This window comes from Euprymna scolopes, chromosome 8, assembly GCF_053919585.1.
Source record: "Euprymna scolopes isolate OS-2025 chromosome 8, ASM5391958v1, whole genome shotgun sequence".
NCBI classification, from domain to species: domain Eukaryota; kingdom Metazoa; phylum Mollusca; class Cephalopoda; order Sepiida; family Sepiolidae; genus Euprymna; species Euprymna scolopes.
Window position 1 is genome coordinate 91,167,801 of NC_136489.1, and position 26,165 is coordinate 91,193,965.

Consider the following 26,165-nt stretch of genomic DNA (forward strand, 5'->3'; position numbering starts at 1 on the left):
GAAGTGAACATTATCGTACAATCAAAGCATTTCGCCATAATAAATGTTTAGTCATCAAAAACCCCGAGAAAGGCTCTGGCTTAGTCGTAATAGATCACTAGGATTACATCAATAAAATTATAACTATCTTGGGGGACACCTCTAAATTTTTTAAATTAGTTCCAGTAGATACTCATGATTCTACTATCTCTATCGAGGTCAAGTTCAAAAAACGACCCATCAGATGGGTCAAAAGTGGTGTTCTTCCCACTTCCATTTCAAATTTAATCCCACCCACCATTTCTATTCGTCCCCGTTTGTATGGTTTGCCTAAGGTCCATAATTGTGGGGTATTGTTTCTCTCAACACAAGTTAGCTGAATGGTTGACAAGTATTTTAGAATTCGTTTTTGGAATGTTACAGTTAATTTTGCATTAAAGATTATTTTACCTTTGCTAACTTTATGCAAAATTATACTCATTCTAAGAAGTTTATGCGTTCTTTTGATATTTCTAATTATTTTACTTGCGTCCCATTGTTAGTAACCATTAATATCCGTGCTGACGGAGTCAACTTCCAACTCCCCCAATTCCTAAAAATATCCCCGTAGAATTGATGAAAGTCACCACTATGTCGATTGAATTCAGTTTTAATGATATTATGTACAAACAGATGGATTGTGTGACCATTGATTCTTCATTGGGACCAGCGTTGGCTAATATCTGTAGGTTTTCACGAACAGAGTCTATTATTTTGTTTGTATAAACCAGACTTTTACTTTCGTTACGTTAATGACACCATTTGCTTATTTGACAAGGAGACGAAAGTGGATGCTTTTCTTGTGCCCCTTAATAACATTCATTCAGCTGTTAAGTTTACGGTAGGCAAAGAAACAAATTCTAATCTTCCGTTTTTGGATGTTCTTATTTGCAAGGCATTTCCATGTTTTCTCACTTCCGTTTATCGTAAACCAACATTTACCGGCCTATATACGCGTTGAGCCTCATTTTTTCCTACACAACAAAAATTTAATTTAAGACTTTAACACATAGAGCCTTGATGATTTGCTCCGAAGCTAATCTGGATGATGAGTTTAAATTCATTTCTAAGACCTTTGCAACAATGGCTACCCTTAGACATTGTTGAATCTACTATTAATTATAATATATATATATATATATATATATATATATATATATATATATATATATATATATATATATATACTATCTGTATCTGCTCGCTTTTGCCACGTTAAAAATATTAGGAGCGGGAAGTTTAGTCAAACACTATTTAAGATACATTGATTATCTTAATTTCTTGCGGTTTTCCTAAAAGTGAGCTTTATGTTATATTTATGAAAATATTAAGCACATCCACTCTCATCTTTGAGAATTACACGGGAAGTAACTCTCATAGCGTAAAGAGGAAATAACTCTCATGATATATCATCTATCTCATGTTTCGCATGCATGTGTAAAATGATGAGTTTGCTCTGTAGGTGTGTTAGTGCAAAAATTTTCAAAGGTTGTATCGTATGTCAGAGGCTGTAGCTTGGGTCAGCGATATCACCCAAAATGTTATTCGGTTCTTGTGTAAGAAAACGGAGAAAGAAGAGTGAGAGCATAGTAGAAAGATAGGAAGATATATTTTCGCTTGCATACAATCTGGCTTCTAATTTTGGGCGAAACAGACTTGTCGAGTTAGACGCACGAATGTCTCGAAAAAAGACGCAAAGAAGGGGTATGATGAGCTTTATTGCAAATATATAAATATAAACACACACAAGATGACCATGATCACAGATATAAATACGTCAGACGAGACACACGTAATATGTCATTAATATTACGTGTGTCTCTTCTTACGTGATTATATAAGTGACCATGATCATCTAGTATGTGTTCACTATCACAAAATGAAAATCCCCCCCGTAATGTTACTTATAGTATGAGTAAACTTTCTACCGTTTTTATAGGGAAAATAGCATGGGTGCCCGACGTTGCCCGGGTGTTTGAAGGTGTATGCTGACCAAAAAACAACAAAAAAGGTAATTTTTTCAAAAGGTTTACCCCTATTACGACCCCTTAACATTCATTCTTTTGGGCTCAGAACAAGTTATTAAGTTTGATCCATGTCCAAGGAACTTATATATAAAATGTCAAGTGTTTAGACCCAAAATTGTCGGAGGAGTTTGGTAGAGTTCTCAAAGGACAAGTCGTTGAACTTTGACCCTTTAACATCCAAATTTCTGACCGAAACCGATCATATAGATTTTCCCAAATCTCAGTATCCTGTATATCAAATTTGAAGTCAGTAAACTAAAAATTGACAGAGTTATTGCGTAGGGAAATGTACACACACACACACACAATAACAGACACGTTCACTTTTATAGATATATAGATTTTCTTTTTTGCTATAACAACTCTTGGCCTTTTTGATCAAGATCAAAGTGTAGTATCTATTCTTCAGATACTGCACTTCATTTCTTGTTCTCTTTCGGTGAAGGATCAGTCCTTCACGACTGAGACAATTTTTTTTTTATTTTTGTACCTTTTTTCCACGTTAAAAAACGACCCTGGTGTCTAACTCTGTCCCGTGGGGAGGCATAGTAATTAGGTACAACAACTACCGGAGGGCGACTGTTTTCTAAGGCACTTAACTGCAATTATTTTACATTTCAGAGATAATTAAATCATATATATTAATTAGATAAGTGAATCGCTTTATGATGTCATATAATGAGGACTGTGGTTAAGTAGACAAGGTTAACGGCTAACGGTAAGAGATTGACATCTGGCAGCAGCTATGAATGCATAAGATGTAGGGGCAAATTTATTCACCCTTTCCCTCTATTTCTCTCTCTTTCTTTCTACATATATATATATATATATATATATATATATATATATATAAGCCATCAATGTACAATACTGTTTCGCTGTATCAGAGCGGATCAGTGCGGCTGGACCAGTACCTTTCCTCAGCCAGGTATTGAACCTACAACCATCGAGTTGACAGTCGGCAGTTCTAACCTCCAATGTATGTGATCGCTGCACGCAAACGACCTCATCAAATGCCTATTTGAATAGACTATTAAAATAGAAAGCACACACACACACATATATGTATATTTAAATACACTTATATATATATATATATATATATATATATATATATATATATATATATAATATTAAAAGTATGCTTCTAGAATAGTGATTTAAAGTTTATGAAGGTTTTTTTTTTGAGACATGAAAATGATGTTACTTTTTTATTTAATATTTTATTTTTCATATTTCAAGCGGTCCTCCGCTCTTGGTCACAAAAAAGTATCGAAATGAAAATGAAAGACGTTGAAAATAACTGGAAATTTGTAAGATGGACAGCACTCATTCCTTGCAACAATGTTCGAAATAGTTCACGTGAATTATTTTTGCCGTTTCTGCAAAAGAATGATGTATTGTTTTTATTTGCTTATTTTTAAAAAATGCAACGTATTAGCGTTTAATTCAAACGGCAAACAAGAGATGCAATTGATTTCAATATGTATAATTGTTGTAGTGGCACACATTTATTTGCATATGTGGATAGTAATTACACATAATAGGAAGACTCAGTTAGTCTGAGTGTGTGTTCACAAGAAGCCACCGAAGGCCGCCGAGAGCAGATATGTCTCTCCAGCAAAGACTCTCTTATTTGACACCATTATATAAATATCCTGTAAATATACGTTTTCCTAATACACTTCTTATTTGATCTACCTTTGTTTGTTTAGTCGTCATTTGTATTGCTTTCTACGTTACTTGTTTCAACCTGCAAACTTAACAATAATAAAAGGTTGAAAATTGAAACAAATTTGTTCAACTGTAAAAATAATGTTATTAATAATGATAGTATAGTAAAGTATTAATAACAAAGGTGGTAGTTTTAATAATAGTAATAAATCCCTCCACGAGGGCAGAGTTAGAGACAATGTCGGCTTTTAATGTGCAGTAAATTCTGTTTCCCTCTCTTACAAAAATGGCACGCTGGATATGGATAAAACAAATATAAAAATTAAAATGAAAATTAATATTAATAAAAATTTTTAAAAAATAAAAATTATCTCGGTCCTGAAGGAATTCTCATTCGCTAACCGACTAGAAAAAAGGGTTAAGTGCAGTATAAGAACAAATACTTAAAGTTTCAGAATAGATACTTAAATAATAATAATAATAATAATAATAATAATAATAATATGAAGAAGAAGAATTAATATCATTATTATTATTATTATTATTATTATTATTATATTTTAATTACAGACAAACAGTAACTTCTACATAAAAAACTGTGTGCATATGTGTACAGATATATATGTATATACCTCCAATTAACATCCATATATGCGCATACATATTCTTATATAGCCACATGCAACGTACATACATATATGATACATGCATTCCCATTTATATATACATCCATATATAATAATCGTAGATATAAACAGACATGCATGCATGCACACACATACATGAATACATATACATACACATGTACATGCATACACAGGCATATACAAATCCACACACACACACACACACACACACATATATATATATATATATATACTCATGCACATACTAACACGTGTATGCATATATATCCATATGTGTACATGCACACACGTTACTGCACATACAAGAGCACACAAACAAATACACACACACACACATATATACATGTGTGTGTACATATATATACATATACATACATATACAAATATATATGCACAGATCAATATATATGAACATGGAAGGCAGCACAAAAACATACAACTATATATGCATTATACGGATAGGAATATACATATATATGCATTATACGGATAGAAATATACATACATATATATATATATATATGTGTGTGTGTATATATATATATATATGTATATATATATATATATATATATATATATATATATATATATATATATGATAGAAACATATAATTATAAATTGTATACGAATATCTTTGCACTTAAATTGGCGTGCACTTGCATAGGGGCGTCGCTTCATGATACTCCAAAGGTTCTCAATTGGGTTCAGATCTGGAGATTTTTCAGGCCACTCAATCTTCCGTCGCCCAGAGAACTCCGGTTGTTGCAAATACTCTTTGCTTTTGTTTGCTGCATGCGAGGGAGCATTATCCTGTATAAAAATCATGGTTCTTCTGAAGTCAAGTCTTGCTTCTTCAACCATGGTTCAAACTGCCATTCAGAAAAGCTATATAAGCATTTGACGTCATTTTTACGCCTTCTGCGACTATCCATGGGCCAACTAACGTACCTTCGATAATCCCAGCCCAAATCAATATTCAGCCACCACCTGGTTGGCGCCTTAGACGCTGATGACGATGTCGTCCATCTAGGACGCATCCTTTACTCCAGTATCTGGGTCATCAAGTGTGGCACGCACTTCATCCGTTAACAAAACTTTGGAAAATCCGTTTTCCTCTGCCCATTCCAATCGGTTTTGTATGTGATGTTGCTTTAATGGAGGCTTGCTAACAGGCTTAACAAAATTTGCCACTTATTTCAGAAGGCGACATCGAGTACTTTTGAGGACATTCTTTAATCCGGCTTGGTCAAAGACTTCTCAACTTTTCTATCACGTTTAATTTGGAGAAGAGAACGGTGTGAAATAACTCTACATTTACCTTTATCAGCTCTCTTTGCAGGGTCCTTGACAAAGTTCTTCACAGTTTTATGGTACCTTCCTATCATTTTTCGAGTGTAGTTTAAACTTTTGCTAGCTGTTTTGTAACAGAACCCTTTACGAACTACTCAATCCACCTTTACGACCCATTTAATTGACGAAACAAACTGCCTTGTTAATAATTTGACACACCACAAATACCGTGGATTCAACAATTACGATGGCAAGTTGTTTACATTGCGTGGAATAGTACGAAAGTTTCACAGTATGCGCAGCTTAACATTGCCAACGTTTCCGAAGCTTTTGATACGAAATTACCGGTAAGTTTCTGAAACTGATACAAAAATGTTATCTCGTTAATAATTTGACACACAGTGTATATAATATTAATAAATATGTTAACAGACCTAATAGAAATGAATACACTTAAAACTGTGCGTGCGTATTCATACCAGCATATATATATATATATATATATATATACATGCACATAAATGTGCATATATATATATATACACTCATACATAAACATACCTATACCTACATATGCATACACACATACATATATATACATCCTTTCATACATATGCATACGTAAATACAAATGATAGTTGAAACAAATCAAGCAAGTAACAAGCCTCGTAATTATTATTATATACATATATATATACATATATATATGTATATATATATACGCACTCACATACATATGTATTTATTTCTGCACACACACAATATATATATATAACTATATAAATATATACAGACATATACATACAGATATATGCATACATATCTATATATAAACATGCACATACATACAAAAGCGCATATGTATATGCTAATATTATCAAACAAATATATTAATCCATTGTTATGCACATAAAATAAAGTGAACGAACAAGTAGATGTATGCGGGTAATGATGCATAAAAAATATAAATAAATATAGATAAATGAATATAATATAATATGAATAGTGCATATGGTATGTTTGGTATAACGAAAATAATAGTAATAATAATAATAATAATGATGATAATAATAATAATAATAATAATGATAATAATAATAATATAACGATAATAATAATAATAATAATAATAATAATAATAATAATAATAATAATAATAATAAATATAATAATAATTTAAGAATCACAAGAAAATAATACATGTGTTTGGTCTGAAACGAAAAAAATTAATATGCATATAAAAATCAATATATAACAAAGAGAAGTTAATACATGCGTATCAGTATATATGTATGGGTAGGTTATTGTGTATTTTTTTAAATCTTTGTAAAATTTCAGACCTGCCTTATGTGTATTAAATCTGAGTGTCCATTGTATTTTTCTACTTTTTTTATATATTTATTTTATACTTTTGTTTTATATATATATATATATATATATATATATATATATATATATATATATATATTCGCTTAACATTTCAACAAGAAGCATGCATCTGACTTCTGTTCCTAATGGGATTTCATAGCACTCTCTCTTTTTCAATTTTCTCTTTCTCCTACGCGCCTGCAAACGAAAATAGTGTGTTTCTGTAACTGCTTTCTTTGTTTTAAATAAAACTAATATAGGGAACGTCAATATGGTGCTGGCTTTAGCAGTAAGCGAAATAAACCTGAGTTCACAATCACGACAATAACATGGGTGGACATTTGTGAAAATATGACGAATGAACAGCATTACCATTTGCCAAACATTATTTAATATATGATTAATTTTCATTACGCACTAATAGATTTCAAATAACAAATGATTGATGTGACGCGCACCAGATTTAAGAACAACGTCAAACCACACATCTAAAGTATTTAATTTAGGCCTTCTCAAGATGCAGAACAATGCATGGTTGGTATTTGTTTCTAATACATAGAGAACATATACATATTAGTTGCAGAACTCTCTTATATTTCCACGGTTGCTGTTTTTTATGTCTTTCATTTTTACCCTAAAATTAATTGTCAACGAAATACTCTTTAAATTAATAAAACCAATATTGCTTTCAAGTCGACAATAATCACAGAATTGTAATTAGAACAGTTTAATCGATTCCGGGACAGTTCATTTTATAATTTATTTTTCATTGCATCTCTTTGCGGTCTCATTTTTATAAAGAATGCGAACGTTGACAAATACGTAGAAATGAATATAGAAGCATAATATTGTAAATGATAAGTATGCATGTTTTAATAAAACCTACGAAATGTATGCGTTTTATTTTAGATTTTGTTTTAAACAACGTAATTACATTTCTGCATATACACATCTTTATAGGAGAACAACAGATGTGCATTTCTAATAATTTGCATATGAAAATTATTATTCAGATGCGTTCGTGATGGTGAAAAGATTAGATATTTTGGATTTTGTCGAATTTGTTGAGTTATATAATTTGCTTTTGATTTATCTGGAAATTTCTTTTAACATAATTGTCACGTAATAATCATTTTCTTTATATATAAAAAAAAACAAATTAAAATGTGCAGCGTTTGATTTTTTAACTTTTTAAAATACCAAGTAATGTCTTTCAATATCGGCGTCTTGTATCTTTGCAGGTCACAGACTACACATCGAAACAATAGAATAAAAATCCACTATTCCTAATGACTGAGATGTCTGTCTTCTATTATATTGCTTTTTTTTTCTTCTTCGGTTTCAGTCTGTTCGTTTTTTTATTGTCTTCCGGCTTTTACTTTTAACGTGGTTCAATTTTTATTATTTTTACTGTTACCATCATTATTACCATCCTCATCATTAGTATTTTTTTATTTGTTTTTTTTCTCACTTTTCCGCTTTGATATTCTTTAATCTCATCAGACAACTTTTTATCCTCATTTCATTCCGCCATGTTACTTCCTTCTGTTTTTCCTCCTACTTGCTTCAATATGGTCGACTTCATCAAACTCCCCTTTTTTTTTCTTTTTTCAATATTCGTTTTCTTCTACTTTTTGACTTGTATTTATGATTACGATAAATTCTATTCATAATTCATGCTTAGATATCTTTTGCACCACACGTTGTAGAAAAATCAGGCGAAAAAAGACTCATCAAATTCCCAGCGTCTTCCATTGCATTCTTAAACTGCTTCAAGCACTGTTGTGATCGGGACAGTTACAATGATTTCGTGGAACTGCAATTTTGTTATATTCTTTTCTCTCCCGTTTTCTCTGTTTGTGCTTTGGGGTCGATTACAAATGAACCAATTATTTGGATTAACAGACCCTGAACCTCATTTTTCACAGCTTTCCAACTTTCTAAACGAGTTCCGAATATTTTACCGTTTCTTCATCCTTTCCTTTTTTCTTCCTTTTTTATTTATCTTCTTTCGCACAGATGATAGTACAGTAATGTGTGCAATTTAGTAAATGTTCTTTTTTTCCTTGATCAAAATTGCCCAAACCATTCTGTTTACTTCCAGCAGCGAACCTAAATCATTTTCAGGGAACAAGCAGGCTTGAAGGGGTTTCATAATTACTGATGTGGTTTGTGGAACTGTAGCGTTGAGATCAAATCCGATCAGATCTGTGGAAATCTATGTATTAATACGGGAGTACCTTTAATGTACGTACGTACGTGTGGCAGTTTCCAGGTCATATATTATTCGATCGTGAGATTCTATTTATTTGAAAGGAAGATAGAAATTGATAACATACTACGAACATTGACTTATTAGTATATAGATACGATAGTTTAATGTCAGTATTATGTTATATTTCCACCTTTTTAATAAATAGATACTCCGGATCACCGAATACATAATGTAAAATAAAATTAAATAAAATTAATGATGCCGTTTTGGGGCCGTATCTGAAACTAAAATACATATTCTTGAGTTTCTGGCTAAGGCCCAAGGGTAGTATCTGTTCTGTTTAAAGATGGTATGATGATATCGTTGGGTTTCCGTTCGCGCCGAGCATCCATACTATGGACATATCTCACAGACCTCTTTAAGGATACTGGAGATAAACCGTAATAACCAGATATATTCTGACACTACATTAACCAGCTTACTTAGATAAATACTTTTACAGTTTTAACAAAAGAGCTATAATAAGATCGCGACCTCTCGATTAACAGAAGCAAATTATTACATATGAAAGATGACCCTGTTGAATTTTCCACAGATCCTACTAGTATAATTATAAAAATATATTTTAAATCAACGAAAATCCGGTGTTTATCGAAGATTTTACTCAGTGACAAGCAGAGCATTACTTTAGTATAGTTTAATATATTGGTACGCATTATTGTTTTTCTTTGTTCATAAATGTTTCAGTTGTGGTTTCTTTAGAAATCCATCAACTCAAGCCGATATCTTCTTATTGACGAAGTGTTTAAACCGTCAATATTTTAATACAAATATATTAATTATTTGAAAGAAAAGGGACGTTTAAAATAAAAATAAATACAAAGAAGGGAAGAAACGGATATATACAGACAATCGCCAAATCCGTAGAAATATGTAGTGGAATAAAGCTGTAAATGATTAGTAAGATTTATTGCTACTAAGATTAATGTACTTTCCTTTTACAATTAAAAGAAGCCTTCTGAACCATCAATAACAACAATTAATAGCACCCAACAGGAGAGCCCTTTCTTCAAACTTCTCGACAACGGGCACAAGCAACATAAACTTAAACAAATACATTGACATTGTAAAAGCTGCTGCAAGGTGGGGTCCCTCTACTGTACTAGAGACTTACTTATACCTAAGTACGCTGTAATTCTACAAAAATGCATTCTCCCACGCCTGGAGTATTGTTGTCACATCTAGATTGGTGTATTTACCACATATCTCTCTCTTGGACAAAATCCAACAAAGAGCGTTCAATCTAATAATTCCCGCATTGCCAATAAAGCTCCAACTCCTGTGCTATCGCAGCGATATTGCATCCCTGTGGCTTTTAAAAGTATTTTAATAGGATGTCCCCTGATAGAATTATCGCTTTTGTAGCCCCTTGACCTACATATCCTCGTCGAACCCGTTTACCAACAAAATCATACCCCTTTACTGTGGAAGTTCTAATACACATGACTGCTAGATTTTGGATGTCTCTTTCTTTTTACTTGCTTTCCTATATTTACTGACTAGCAGAATTTTAAATGTATACTGACATCACGCTCAACTATTATAAACATGTACCCAAATAGTAGCGCTCTGTGTCTAAGTGCCATATTCATATATTCATGGTTAAAGAAGTAAAAAGCAATCGTTCTTTAGATGCAAAAAAGAAACAAAAAACCTCTGATTGAGAAGTATATATATATATATATATATATATATATATATATATATATATCCTCAAACACCTGTATTTCTTCCAGTCGTATATACTTTAAAGACCACTTTCTGCTTCGAGTACTTTGTCAACGATTTTCTGTAAATAAATCATCAACTTTTATTTATTGAAAATATGCCGCATTAAATATTCCTTAAATTTTATAATTAGTAAATATATTTTTAATTAATTAAGTCATTGATTCAGAAACGAGATGCAACTTCAATAGGGACAATTGAAAAAAAAACAGACAGGAACAGAAACACAAAATAAATTATTTTAAAATAAAGGGGAAAACATTATTATTATTATTATTATTATTATTATTATTATTATTATTATTATTATTATTTTTATTATTATATTTTATTATTTTTTTATTATTATTATTATTATTGTTTTTATTATTATAATTATAATTATTATTATTATACATGCAAAATATTTTTGTTTAATCACTTTACATTCATATTTCTATTAAGTTAAAATGTTATTACTTCTACCGTTCTTTTCTTTTGAATTATTAACAGGTGTTTTTCTTATTATGGCGTTGACACATTAATTCCTACAGTTTTCGTATGTTAGTGTGATTTTCTAGCTTGCAGGACACTTTTCACGGGTTTGAGATTTTAAATTATAAAAAGAATAATATAATAATATGTTACAGACCGAGAAATCAACAAGACGAATCCAGATTCACTCAAACGTACAATATATTTTTTTACATACACGCTGTAACATTCATAATTAAAGTTACGTAATCAGTGCCTGTATTGGCTGTAGAGTATATATGTTATTTATTTCTTAGTAACCACGGTTGACTGTTTCCTTTTCTCTTTCTCTTTAATAGTCGTATTTATTTAGGATTTAATGAAATTAATTCAATTTTGGATGTTATATATTTCTACGTTTTATTTACTTTTTAATTACTCTGCACAGTGTTATACTTTATAAATAACATCCCGGCTACACTTAGGGAAAGGCTCACGACACACACATTCATCCTTCAGAAGTAAAGCTTAGCTATTTGCTTATTTTCTTCCTTATATATCACTTCCAATTTTCAGTGACCTACGTTCCGTAAACACCTTAACTAATTTTCCCACCTTAAGATTCCTGATGGCAATTCAAATGTAAAATTGGAAATTTCCTGTCTACACGTTTCATATATATATATATATATCATATATATATATATATATATATATATATATATGTATATATATATATATATATATATATATATATATATATATATAACGTTGCTTTTCATTATATTTATATTTTCCGTGTAAGCACTATTCTCTATCTTATTTAATAGGAAGATATTTTTTAAGATAATAAAGAATTTTAACAATAGCTTGCACTCTGTGTCTGTTCTATTTTTTTAAATTCTATTCATGATGTATCACTGTTAACGCAAGTTTTTGTTAAATTTTAAAATGATCAGAATCTTGCATTTGTGTTGCTTTCTTCCTTGATGTGAGGTAGGTTCGAACGCAGCAAAATTCATCCAATTTTATTTAGTATTTTAAGGTAGTTAAAGTGATAAAAAAAAAAGTGTGCGAAGATTAGATGTATGATTACACGGATTGGTTTCTTCAGATTATAAATGAAATGAACAGTGCGTGTGTGTTTACTTACACATACAAGAGGTGCATGATGATCCTAATATATACCACCCCAAAATATAAAATCGCTTATACTGAATTCCAGCCTACTGGGAATCATTTTCGTTGCATCGTTCACCAATCGTTTATAGAATAAATATACTCACAAACAAGGTTAGGATGAATATCATTTCATTATAGCTATCGCATAACATACAATAAATATAATATGTCATAGCTATAGTCTTTTTCGGATTCATTTGATTACTCTCATGAGGGATGTTAACATTCTACAGCAATTTAAATTCGAGCGTGGTAAATTGGTCTTGAGTTAACTTCCGGTTACTTTGCTATGTGTTATTCAATTAAGAATCTTACTACTCGTCTAGTTGATAAGCGGAGATGAACAACTTTTATAGCTTGAGTTATCAAAGAGGAGATAATTCATATTCACAACAGTAAGAATATGTTTTATTAGATTAGGATCTATCCATCGAACATGTATCGTTGTATAGATGTTTTCATTGAAGTGTTATTTTCTGACCTTATTACATCAAGAGGTCCCATGCTGTGTCTGGAGGGATTTCTCTGAGCAAAAAATAAATAATGAAAGCATTTATGCCCTAAACAGTTTTCAAAATTAGAACTTTTTCATCTGATACGTATGAAATAACACGTTTATTTTAATTAATTGTATTTAAAAAATTGTTTAAAATACATTCTATTTTGTGGTTAAAAACAAAAAGTCATTGTCTTCTCATTATAGGTTTTCTGTTATTTAATCAGATGTAACAAGTTGAGTAATCCGTTATATTACTCTATTTTTCGTTTACGCGCATGCAAGTGGTTCGACTTGTAATTGTTTCTTTCATAGTTCTTCTTTTTGAAAAAAAAAACATTAGAAAGCCTAACAAAAACGAGTTAAGAATAAGAAAACGTTAGCATTCTTTAAGTATAAATGTGTTTAAATTAGAAAATATATCTCATAATTTAGTCTGGTCGCTAGCAAAGTGGGAAAGTAATCGAGTATTATTTTATTTTTACGAAAGCAGGAAATTCGATATTTTTGTCTGCTGAGTGGCAACTCATTCAGAACTTTCCTGTTATAAAATTTCAGCCACATAATCAAATTAATGCTTTATAAATATTAATTTTAAAAATCGGTAATACATACATTTATATATATATATATATATATATATATATATATATATATATATTAGCATGTATATATGTGTGTATCTATGTATGAATATAAATATTAATATGGGAAGAGAGAAAGAGAAGAGAGAGGTTATAAGTTAGTGATATATCCCATCCTATGAAACATTAAAATAAGTTTCAATTTATTTCCTTAATATATTTAAATATACACTGATATATATATATATATATGTGTGTGTGTGTGTGTGTTTGTGTGACTATTTCGTTTATACTTGCTATACTTAAATATACTTATCTATAATATACATATATAGATATATATATATAAAGAGAGAGAATGAGAGAGACATAAGGTATATGTATATTCCCCCGCGACATATATATATATGTATATATATATATATATATATATGTGTATAGGTCGCTTATATATATATATATATATATATATATATAAGCGACCTATACATATATATACGATTATATATATATATATATATATATATATATATATATATAATCGCGTAACTAACACATATATATATATATAGATTAATATTTGTATAACAATGTAATACATATTGATACATATACGGCATACATATATATGTATATATATATATATATATACATATATATATATATATATATATATATATATATATATATATATATATATATATATATGGGGTGATGAAGTTCGGGACGACTATTTAAACTTCTGAAGATCAGTATGAGTGTAGGTTATCTAGTGCTACTGATTTAGTGCCAATTATCTGATCGATTCACAATAAAAAAAGCTGCCGCTTTTCAAGTTGAAATCATAGACAGACGCCCGGCATACAGCTGTGTTATGACCAGAAGATTTTAATAATTTCAATATTATTTTTAAATATATGTAAAATTATTTGTTTCGATTTTAATATGATTAGCTATTTATAATCGGTCGATACAAATAGACAATAATATAGAAAAAGTCACAACTTCTCTAATGAAGATATTTATATAAAACTTGATATTTTTTCCATTCTTTTTTGGTTTACCAGGATATATACTCTAATAGACTACAATTGAAAGTATGGAATTTACTCACCTATAAGAATAGTATAAGAATGCAGAAGCAAGATTTTTGTATGCCTTATTTCATAAGCTCCAAAAGTAATTTCCCTGATTGTACGACATTTAGTATGAATCACCAATTAAATTCATGTTATAGTCTATTGAAAAATTTAGGCTGCTAATGCTATTGTTAATATTACTGCAAATACACAATCATATACTACGAAAAAATCGTTTTATACGTCGTTTCCAAAACTAACAAACAATATCCCATCAAATATAGCATTGGGTGTTGTTGTTGTATTAAATAATAATGTTCTATTAAATAACTATGGTTTCTGTGTTAAAATTGAAAAAGCTGAGTGGCACATTAGAGTCAAAATTAACCACAGAACAAAAATCGAAGAAACCGCGTGACTTCTGAACAGATAGTTTTGCCTTTTTTTCTGGCGACAGATCAAGCAGAGAAGACTGTTCAGTGCGTATTTACTAATAAGGGCAGGCATGCTCGCACAATGTTACTGTGTAGTTTTACGAACTATCCGTCTCTGTAGCTGTCTTTCCTTGTGTATCTCACGTGTACGCAAGAGATCCGTTTCTTGTTTGTTCTAGTACTGCTTTTATTTTTGTATTATTTTTTGTTTATTAATAAACAAACATTGATGTTCGAGGGATTTTATTCCAAACCAAACAAAGACCTGTCTTCGCAATGACGAAACGAGTTTATAATTATACACACAACACACACACACATACACACAACACACACATACATACATACATACAGACGCACATGCAAACACGCGGGAAAATGGGAATATAAACTTTTACGATTATAAATGTAGCGAATTTAGATTGTTCGATCAACTGATATAGCGTATCAAAGATTTTTTTCTAAGGAAATTAATTAAAATGTGCAAGGACTTAGAAAATGGTGGAAAAACGAGAGAAAAGATAGCTCAGATAGTGAAGGTTGGAAGGAGAAGCTTCCACGTCAGCTATTGTTTTTGTTGTTGTTTTTTTTTTCAAATATGCAGACGTTTTGTTTTGTTTATCTCTTTCAAATAAATCAATATTTAATTTTTGTAAATCGACATTGCGGCATATTGATTGCAACGACGATTTTTAATCGAAAACATTATTAAATAAGTCGAGAATTGTTAAATTTCAACATGGCGTCTTTTGCACAATTTTTTTTATTTGAACAGCTGAGAACAACAATGCTTTAAACATATGACCATGAGAAATCTAAGATTTTGCATTGTATATCTACTGGCATAAGCATTTCTTGAAAATTAAGTAACTTAGTAATGATACGATATCAAAGGAAGATCTTTTTCATGCTATCTTTCTCGACCCGGTGCTTCCTATTTTGCAATATATGTATCTGATTTGTAAACTTAGGAAGTTCCTATTGCATTAATCAATTTAAAATATGTTCATCACTTGTTGACAATGATTTTAGGTTATTATTTGAAAATGTTTCATATAAGCAGCTGGTTATATAAAATAAGTAGACCATGTATTATTATTGTTATTGATATTAATTAATTATTATTATTATTATTATTATTATTATTATTATTATTATTATTATTATTATTATTATTATTTATACTCACTTTGAGTGTTCCCACTGATCATAAAGGACATCTATTTAAAGAGAATCTGTGATATTCCCTGGAGTTTTTAAGACAGGTCTCTAGATTTTAAGTACTCTCCACCTCTTTCGATAATGTTTGCAAATGAATATGAATTTTACCAAGAGTCGTTTACCATTGATTTCTCATTGGTATTCGCTTTAATGTCAGTGGCAGCAGGGTTGGGGTCCTCATCGCAGTCATCTAAAAGGGGTCAGGTTAGATCTTTCTCTCCTCAGTCTTTACATCCATCTTGGTCCTTCACGGCTATTTAGTGTGATGCCAGTTGATGCCTGTATATTTCTCTTTGTGAGGTAAACTTACAATTATTCAGTTACAGTTTTCTTGTTTCTATGTGGTGTTTTATATGTTTTTGTTTACTTCTGTCGCGGGTTCTTTATGTCTGGTAGCGTATGTAGCCCATGTGTATTACTCTCTGCATTCAAGGGGTTTCCTTAATATTTCAGGCGTTTTTTGTGGTTATTATCCGTTGTATCTTCTCAGCCATGCCTTTGATTTTAAGCTCTCCCATTCTTTTGTCAAAGTTTTTTTTTCAAAATTGTCCCTAGTGCTTCTCTCATTATTTATGTTATCTTAACCTTCGTTTATTTTCAATATCCCGTTTATTTCTCTTGCTACTTATGTACATTTGCACTGCCTGTTCACATAATTAGGAAATATGGATATCTCGATTGCAATAATAACTGGTGTTTGCTGGCGTATGATAGACACAAGTCTTCCAAGGTTTTCAAAATTTCTGTCCCTTATTGATAAATGTTGCATATCACTTTGCGTTACCATAACATCTTTAGATTTACCATCACAAATATCGACGGATAGCTTTCTCTAGAAAATTAATTCATATTTCACTCAACACAAAAACGAAAGGATGAGAAATGTGTATTCCAATGTATCAACTAGATGAGTTATTTTTAATAATTCCACGTTGTGTGAGAAGCATTAGTTTTAAAACGGCAAGATTATTTACCTTAATTTACACCCTGTAAACATTTCCAAACCTTATTAAAATCCGTATATTAGTTGTTGATTGTTTTTACTAATGCATCATTAGTGATTAAAACTTAATTTCACTTGAGGATAAAAATGAACCAACGTATTGTCATGTAGATAATAAAGAAAATGAAATTATTTAACTATTACGAATGGAAGGAAAAAGTATATAATGACATTTTGATTTCAGGACATCTATAATGTATCCAGCAGGAAAGCTCTACGGTGGTAACGTGTAATATGGGGTCGAATCTCTTTGGAATCTATTCTTGTGATGGAAATTCTATTTCATGTTAAGAAGGAGGGGAAAAAAGAAAAGCTCATATACTGATGGCTGTACAGATAAATTTTAAGTCGTGTAGAATTGACACTAAAATATAGTAAATAATGGGCAGTCAACAATCTTTCCACTATCATGATGTTGCTTGCACGGCAATCGAGAAGGCTAAAATGATTGCCAGTCGATTTGCCTCAAACTCTACATTGGGCCCAACAAACCACTACCTTCCTGATTTTCGTTTGCTAACAGAAACATCACTAGATGATCTGAAAATCACTACTTCTCAAGTGCATGATATCATAAACAACCCAGACGACTCAAGATCATGCGGACCTGAACCTATTCCGTCTGTACTATTAGAAATGCTCCGGTGAGGTTGCTCCAGTCCTCTCACATCTGTACTTCAAATGTCTTAACGAATCTTTCTTCCCTGACTGCTGGGAAAACTGCTTCCGGCGCACCAGTTTACAAGACTTCTGGTGAAAGGACTGACCCATAAAATGATCGCTCCATTAGCCTCCTCCCTCCTCTCGCCAAAATATTTTAGTCCATGATTAATCACGCTCTTAACCATCACCTTACAGTTGCTAAACTTCTGTCCGACTAACAATATAGATTGAGGCAAGCCCATTCTACTGCAAATATCCTAACTGTAATCTCTGAACGTATATACCATACACTGGATAAGGCATGGGAAAGTAAGGCAATAGCTGTAAACATATCTAAGGTTTTTGACAGGGTATTGCACAATGGGCTTTTCGTGAAAATCAGATCCTATAGTATGATTAGACGAATACTTAACATAAGTAAATCCTTCTTAAATAAGAGAAAAATACAGGTCGATGGTCGTACGTCAAAACAAAATGATCTAAATGCGGATATACCTCGAGGGTCGATCATTGGATCTTTATCATTCCTGATATTCATAAATGACCTCCCTGATGAAATTATTTCTGAGATGGGTATATTTGCTGATGACACCACGCTCTATAACAGGCACCTGTGGAAAACGAATCCGCACATATCCAAGGCAATGGCGGAAATCTTAGAGTAAGACCTTCAGTCTGTAATTGAGTAGGGACAAAAATGGATGGTGTCATTCAATGCTGCCAAGACTAAGCTAATTTCCTTTAATAATTACAAGAAACCTTCTAAATCACCAATAGTTATGGTCAATGATACATTACCTTCAAGCACTTCGTTCAAACTCCTCGGCTTAACGTTCACATGGAACATGAGTTGGAACACTTACATCGAGGGAATTGCCGCCGCTTCTGCGAGGAAGATGGGCTCTCTCTACCGTGCTAGAAAGCTACGTATGCCTGAAAGTATCCTGTACCTTAAAAAGGACACCATGTATGTAGTGTTGTTGTCACATTTTAGCCGGTGCATCTGTTATCAGTCACTCACTTCTGGACAGGGTTTAAAAGAGAGTCAACAACCTAAAAGGTCCCGAACTGTCAGCAGGGCATTAGCTTCTCTTCTATCGACGAAATGTTGCATCCCTCTGCCTGCTTTACAAGTCTTTTAATGGTAGATCAACTACAAGCCCCTCGACGTAAATACCCCCGACAAACCTGACAAGCAGCAAAATCCCACCCTCATACAGTAGTGATCCTCAGATGACAGAAAGTCTTCTACACTAATAGTATCTTCCTCAAAACTGCTAGACTTTAGAATTTCATTCCGGGTTCCCGTTTCGTCGACTGTACTTTCATGCAAAAGTTCAAGTGTAATGTAAATAGACATCCTTATGCTCAACTCCCTACACAGAATCCTTGCAATTATGTCCCCTACATCAAATTGTCTCTTGGCCTTGTCTAAGGCGAAAAAGCAATAAAATAATTATTTTAAATTGATAAACGCTCATATAGAATGGACGCATCTGGAGATTGACTTTTGCTTTGCATTTTTGTTTTTCAAGAAAAACTTTGTCAGTTAAAATGACATCTTTTTAAAAAAACAAACCTCTAGTTGAGACAATGGAGAAGTATTAATGGAATGAATGTCGAATCTTCAGAAAGTATTTTGACATCTTTTTTTAATGTTATTTTCTACATTTGCGCGTCATTCTTTCAATATCTTTCTTTTATCTTTCTTTTCTCATCCTTTCTCTCTGAAACTTCACATTTTCTCTTCCTGCAAAAAGTGATTCCGTAGGGGAGTAAGGCATCATAACGAAATGCATGAAACAGAATTTTTAACGACAGTTTTTATGAAAATTCTACTACAACTTTAACATGTCGGTTGTCTTCGAAAATTAGTACACATATAAACTTACACTATACATTTTTCAGTGATTTTTAAGTGACATCTTAGTGTTTCTTATTATGCGGAGAAGAAAGCAACTAAAATAAAAATAAAAAGATGTAACTCACAATTGTGTTTCTTTTAAATTTGATATTCCTTTCCATGAAACAAATAAAAAATATATTATTTCTTTTTTACCTCGTTTGTTCTTTGCTTATCACTTAATTACAGTATATATATATATATGTGTGTGTGTGTGTGTGTGTGTGTGTGTGTGTGTGTGTGTGTGTGTGTTGTATATATAGTCTTTGAAGTTTTTAACATTTGAAACCACACAAAAAATTATTTTTTATCATTCATTAAAAAAACATCTAGTCAGTAAGTCATTTAATCACCTGCAATCACTGCATCAACTCTCAAATTTACTATAATACCAATTTTTTTTTTTTTTTTTTTTAATATTTTTTAAGTTTTTCAAGGGATCATCAGTTGTTTACCATGAAACACTGTTTCGGGGATTTAAAATATATATATATATATATATGTGTGTGTGTGTGTGTGTTGTTTGTTTTGGTTTTAGCGATATGTATTGAATGAATCCAATTATTTACGAAAGTGCATTTTTACCTAAATGCGAGTTGGGAATAATTTTCCCTTTAACCAACTTGGTACCCCCAGATATATATATATATATATATATAGCGGTATATATATTATTTTAAACATATAATATGATTATATTTGGAAAATAATATATATATTTGTGTGTGTATGTGTGTGTGTGCGATTATTTTATGCAATTTATGTAAACACAATTTCCATAAGTCGCTACAATAAATTCATTGTCCAGTCTTAAAAGTGCAACACACTTATGTCAACTGTCGACTGATGGGGTCTTTTAAGACTGAAACAGTAAACTTATTGTAGCGACTGATTGAAAATTGGGTTTACCTAAATTTGATTAAAATAATATCTTGCTATTTTAAATGCGCGCTATGGACAACCTCGTTGAAATTCTATGATCTTTAATTTTGGATATTTTTGTAACTTAGAATATATATATATATATATATATATATATATATGTGTGTGTGCGTGTGTGTGTGTTAATATATGTGTGTAGGTGTATGCGTGTCTGTGTATGTGTGTGTGTAAAACATTCTGTCACCTATTTACCCTTTTTAAATAAGCGTCCACACGTATTAAATTAATATAAAGTCGAGTGAAGTATATACTGTATGAAGGAAAGTTCTGTTGTTTTCGTCCACCACCATGATTTAATCTAAAACATTTTCATTATGTCATTTTTAATCTTTACAATAATTTCGATCATCTTCTGTAACTTCTGCTTTACGATCAACTAGCTTCCTGCTGCCTTCTTCCAAAAATTTCTTTGATTTTTGATAAATTTATTGTTTAAGTTATGATCTGAAAAGATGCTAGCATGATGGAGCAATATCAGGTGAATAAGGCGGATGAGACAAAACTTCTCAATTGAAACTCATTCATTTTTCTCAGTCAATCTTACTGTGTGAGGTCTCTTTTTATCATGCTAAAGCATTAGACCCTTCCTATTGAGGAATGCTGACCGTTTTTTATTATCGAGTCCTTTTTTAGATCATCTATCTGCGAACAATATTTTACTGCTGTGATAAGTTGGTTCCGCTCTAGCAACTTATAATTAATCATTTCTCTCATGCCCTTCCATAAAAGGCGCATAACTTTATTTGTGTGTTATTTTAAAACAAGCTGTGGAATTTGATTTCGGTCTAATCATTGTCTTTTGCGTTGGGTATGCTTCAAACCCCCGTTTATCATCTGCAATTACATTTTTTAGCAAATATTGATCTCGATGATCCCTAGAAAGCAAAGATATGCAAATAGGCAATCTTTGATTTTGGTGAGCGTCGATTAAATCGTGAGATAATCAGTGTCACATTTTTACCTATTCCCTAACTCGTGAAAAAAATGAAATGTCTGTAATATCGTTGGTATTGAATTGTTTGGCCAATTCTTTGCTGGTTAATTTGGATTTGACCTCCAGATCGTCTTTAATGGCGTTTTCATCAATTGATTTGGGTCTTTTTAAACGTCGTAGATCTTACAGGTTAAAGTTTCCGAAAGAAAATTTTGCAAAGACACGTATATGTCATAAACTATGTATTAGCAAAAAAGATTCTGTTCTTCAATTAAAAAAAACTCACCGATTGTACTTAATTGAAATAATATAATTTTCTAAATATTTTCCAGTCAAAGCAACCTTATGAACTATAACTTAGGCGGGGGCACCGGCCTCCCTCAATTAAGATATAACATGGGAAAGACCGTGGTGTCCACCGGTTACAAGTGTACTTCTAAGAGGTTTGGCTCGAACACCCACAAAAGTCCAATGGCGCAGTCTCAGCCTCTTCTACGATGACAAGATTGATAAAACGCTGTGGGCTGGATGCCGGACGATCCCCTCTCTCTCTCTCTCTCTATCTCTCTCTTGCTGGGGGTACGCTGAAAAAGATCACTTCAATATGGTTTCATACCTCTGTAGTTCATTTACAAGTTGACAAACGATGAATAATCGATGCGGACGCTAGTTTTGGTTTTTGTTGTAAATATTAATTATTAACAAGTCTGAGTACAGAGAAAAAAGGATAGTTATGTACAGTTCTCAACAGAAAAAATATATTATTTTTTTTTGTTGTTCCTGTAGTTTGTCGATAGTCATTCAAATGCTTGCTGCTTTTGGTGTTCTTAACAACAGATTTGTTCTTACTTATCGGTCGGTCAGTGAACGGGTGTTTTTACGCGGGGTTGAGGAATAGTAACGCAAGCTCTAAACAATGGTGACGAACAAAAAACAACTTCCAATTCCCTAGTTTTTCCTTGCGCAGCAGTACCTTTTAAATGGAGGTTTTGGGTCTGGCTGGTCTAGTTCTGTCCAATCGATACCTTCCCACTGTATTATACTTTGCTTCACCCTGATTGACTAATTGGTCCCCTCATCTATGCATATCCATTAGACGATTTTCCGTCAGCAAGAGACATTTCACCCAACTATTCCTCGCCTCTCGCCATTTAAGTTAACCTCCTAGACAAAACATGGTTAGATACTCAAAACACCATTTCCCAAACAATATTTTTAATGTTCGCAAAATTGTTTTTCTTTCTTTTACCAAGAAAATGGATTTCATATACGTGTTCAAGCTGTTTCCTTTTCCTTTTTAAACTGGTAGGATTGCATGGCAATACTGTGGACATCGTCACATAAATAATATATTTTTCCATTACGCCATATTGAATTCACTATGGCGTAATGGAAAAATATAAAGGTATTTGCAGCTTCCCTTCGGATTTTCGGATTTTAATCATGTCAAATTACACTCCAATTCCTTTTGTCGGCTTGATTGTTGCTATTGCTTCTGATGAGTTAAGGGCATAATATATTCACTGATTGATATAATAATTAAGTGATTGATTTTGCGCTACAAAACAGTTACTGTCAAGAATTGTATAAGTCAACTGAATTAAAGGAATAAATTATAAGATGGTCAACATCATGAATTTGGGAATATAACTTTCTGTCATTTATTCTCTATATTGCTCTGTAATTACATTGATCTTCTTAAATAAGGATTTATATATATTATAAGAAAATATATGTCTGCATTGTTAAAACTTGCTGTGATAGTTTCAAATGATTTAAAATAACAGCACGGGGAGACTTGATTTCAATAATTTCTCACGTGTAATATCTCCCCTGTTTTGGAAATAATGTACTATTATGAACATCTTCAGTATAAAATAATCCTCATACACTGTGAAATTTACTTTATGTATGAAAACCTAAGAGAAGAGAAGAAAAAAAATGAGAAATATTTTGAATTCAAATTGCCCTTGCTGTTATTTCAGATAGTTTGAAACCATAGCAACAAGTTTTAGTATCCCCTTTATCCAGTCAGAGGTTTTAGGGAAATATCAGATATTTCGTAATTCATATGCAAAAGTAGGGAAATTAAATGACTATGATTGAAATATTGGTAAAGGTACAGTATTTTTCGGCCCTCAAAAAATCCTTAAAAATTACCAGGATTATAGATTTTCAAGCGTGATGAAAACGGAAATATTGTTTAAAATCCCAGGAAATGAGTAGTTTTCAAGATATGAAGACATTATAGTTTCAAAAAGTGCATGATCACTTTTTCATATTAATTCACCGTGTAATGAACACCCCATTTATTGTCACCTTTTTGGAGTGAGAGGCGATCTTAAGGGCAAATTTTACATAGCCCACTACGCAAGTCAGGTCTTTTCTTTTCGAATGAGTCGCCCGTTGTTAAATTCTGATAAATAGTCGCTGAGATTTGGCATTTATTAAATTTCCATAAAGGTGATATACATATATATATATATATATATATATATATATATATATATATATATATATATATATGTATGTATATACATATATATATATATACATATATACATATATGTATATATATACATATATGTATAGTCGTAGCCAAATTGAATATTTGAATACGCATATCTTTAATCCTATGACGAAAATACATGACAGTTTTCTGGCCTTCTGATAATAATAATAATAATAATAATAATAATAATAATAATAATAATAATAATAATAATAATAATAATAATATTCTCTGGTTAAAATTTATGACAATTGGTAAAAAAAAACCCTATATTTTAAAAACAATAAAATATGCCCAAATTTGCCTAAATTTGTATTTATATATACATTTATATATATATATATATATATATATACATATATATATATATATATATATATATATATATATATATATATATATATATATATATATATATATATAGTGCTAGCAAGCCAGCTTTAGTTTTGCGATGAATTTTTCTTAGGGTTTTTTTTTTTTGCTTGGTTGTTTCCTCGTTGGCCTTACTAGACAACAAATATATATATATATATATATATATATATATATATATATATATATATATATATATATATATATATATATATATATATACATTTATTTATAATGCGAATGTGGTTAAAAATAACAAAATTATCTGCTTAACTATGCCTATTTTCTTCATCATTTTTTAATGCTTCTGCTTGTAACAATAATTAAATATTAAATGCATATTCCATGTGCATCATGAACGCTTTCGATGTCTCGTTAAATCATTATTACATATTTTAACAATGTTTGCTGAAATGCAAAAATTGTCTGCCTAAAGAACAAATGCAATATATACATACACACACATATATTGTGTGTGTGTTTTGTAAACTATTAGAATTCAACGATTGTTGTGATATATTTAGATAAATACGTCACTAAATATAAATATCATATTTGCAAACCTGTCACCCTTAACCATTTCCATGGAATTTTAGTCGAACTAATTGAAGTAGCGTTTCTTGGCATTTAAGGCTTAAGTTTGGAATAGCATTTCCATCGCTAAACGCGCTGATATAATGGTTGATTTTTCATATAACGGTCATGGTCTATGTTAGGTAACGTGCAAAGAAACAGTTTGCGTTATGAGTATTGATTTATAAAATCAGGAACGGGTGTCCTTAAGATCATTTGCGTATTTTGCTATGGAAAGAGTATTTTAAATGTGACAGACAGACTGACGGATGCAGCCTTTTATTGAGATGCTTGACGCATGTAAATGTCTAATTTAAACTTTAAGCATAACAAAGCCAATAAAATGTTATTTAAAACTAACACATCTCTAACCGACCATCAAAGTGCCTTATAGTGATAAGCGGACGCATGTGAATGGAAGGGTTATGATGAAATCCTGGCCAAGGATCTTTCGAAAAAGAATGCGACATCAATTACAAGCGGGACGAGCGAAAGTTGATTCCATATTAATTACGCTTTTTGTTATTACAAGTTGTATGTAATTCCGATGGGAGATTACTAAATTACAATAACGGAACTGAAAGATGAATGCGTTTCATGTCATGAATAAATATCATTGTCCTCGGGTCACCATTTTGACCCGTTTTAGTTTGAACAGCAGTGAGCGAAACCTTGTTCTCGTCTCGGGTTTAGCGTTCGGCCATTTGATTGCAGATCTATCATTCGAAAATAAATATGAAAATCTAAAGATCAATAACTAATTCTCCCTACTCTACTATCTATCAA